This window comes from Rhinopithecus roxellana, chromosome 1, assembly GCF_007565055.1.
Source record: "Rhinopithecus roxellana isolate Shanxi Qingling chromosome 1, ASM756505v1, whole genome shotgun sequence".
Classification (NCBI taxonomy): domain Eukaryota; kingdom Metazoa; phylum Chordata; class Mammalia; order Primates; family Cercopithecidae; genus Rhinopithecus; species Rhinopithecus roxellana.
In genome coordinates, this window is record NC_044549.1 from 160272200 (window position 1) to 160274163 (window position 1964).

At 40.2% G+C, this 1964-nt stretch overlaps 1 pseudogene across 1 annotated transcript; it reads left to right on the plus strand.

Annotated features, from left to right (window-relative positions):
• The first annotated feature begins 695 nt into the window (after positions 1-695).
• LOC104655075 lies at positions 696-1195 on the plus strand (annotated as a pseudogene). Its single transcript, XR_746925.2, has one exon. The product of XR_746925.2 is annotated as a 60S ribosomal protein L32 pseudogene (transcript).
• Positions 1196-1964: the final 769 nt, after the last annotated feature.

Sequence of the window (1964 nt, forward strand, 5' to 3'; positions counted from 1 at the left end):
AGATTTCATGGATAAAGTAAGAAAGAGAGTTAAGTGTGAAAGAGGTGGATTTCAGTCTTTAAAGGTTATCTACTCAATGGCTGCCTGCCTGCAAATCCCTCATTTACAAATTTTGAGTAACAAGATTATTGTGAAAATTTACATCTGTATACTTATGTATAGTAGGAAAAAAAAACTATGAGAATTTACATTTATATTCCCAGCCTACATGGAGAGAAGTTCTTGCATTCACACTATTCTACTGTCTTACACAATTCTAGAATATTCATTCATCATACTTAGAGAATGTATAGCATGTAATAGTCTTCTGTGATTTCTTAAATAATACGGGACTTTAACTTTTTAAAAATAAGGGATAGCTGAGCATGATGGCATGTGCCTGTAGTCGCAGCAATTTGGGAGGCTGAGGCAAGAGGATTGCTTGAGTCCAGGAATTCGAGACAAGCCTGGGCAGTATAGCAAGACCCTGTCTCTACAAAAAAAAAAAAAAAATAACTACAACAGAAAAATTAGCCTAGTGCGGTAGCACATGCCTATAGTCTCAACTACTTGAGAGGCTGAGGTGGGAGGATTGCTTGAGCCCAGGAGTTCGAGGCTGCAGTGAGCGATGACCACGCCACTGCACTCCAGCCTGGGCAGCAGAGCAAGACCTTGTCTCTAAAAAATAAATAAAATTTAAAAGATAAAATAAGGGATGGGGTGGCAGCCATCTCCTCCTCGGCATCATGGCCGCCCTCAGACCCCTTGTGAAGCCCAAGATCGTCAAAAAAAGAACCAAGAAGTTTATCCGGCACCAGTCAGACCGATATGTCAAAATTAAGCAGAACTGGCGGAAACCCAGAGGCATTGACAACAGGGTTCGTAGAAGATTCAAGGGCCAGATCTTGATGCCCAACATTGGTTATGGGAGCAACAAAAAAACAAAGCACATGCTGCCCAGTGGATTCCGGAAGTTCCTGGTCCACAACGTCAAGGAGCTGGAAGTGCTGCTGATGTGCAACAAATCTTACTGTGCCGAGATTGCTCACAATGTTTCCTCCAAGAACCGCAAAGCCATCGTGGAAAGAGCCGCCCAGCTGGCCATCAGAGTCACCAACCCCAATGCCAGGCTGCGCAGTGAAGAAAATGAGTAGACAGCTGGTGTGCACGTTTTCTGTTTAAATAAATGTAAAAAGTGCCATCTGGCCTCTTCCTTCAAAAAATAAAAAAATAAAAATAAGGGATGATGTTCATTATGAATAATACTATAATCCAGCAAAGTCCCACCCCAAATGGCCTCATCTTAATTCCTGTGTCTACTTTTCGTAGATTTACAGGCTCTTTCCTCACTGTCCAGACTGACAGTACAGTCTCTCTTTTATGATCGTACATCTCCCCTCTGCAGCAGTCTAACCCCTTCTAATGAAGTGTTCTTAATTTTCACTAGACTTGTTGGAATGGTATATAAAATGAGAGCTGGCACAGGCTGAAGGGCAGCATCTCTTATAAGTTTAGGGCATGATCCTTAATGCTTGAGCACTTAACCTTGGTCTTAATTAATGTTTAAGTTTAGAGAGAAAATATTTGCAAAGTGCAAATCTAATAAGGGAGTAAATATAATAAAATATATAAGGAACTCAAGAAAAAAACAACACAATTTTTAAATGGGCAAAGAACCTGAACAGACATTTCTCAAAAGAAGATATGCAAGTGGTCAACAGGTATATGAAAAAATGCTCAACATCACTAATAATCAAGGAAATGCAAATCAAAACCACAATGGGGGATCACCTCTCACTTATTAGAACAGCCATTCTCAAAAAAGATAAGCGTTGGGAAGGATAAGGAGAAAAGGGAACTTTGCATGCTGTTGGTGGGAATGTAAATTAGTACAGCCATTATGGAGAACAGTATGGAAGTTCCTCAAAAAGTTATAAATAGAACTACTCTATGATCCAACAATCCCACTTCTAGGTATATACCCA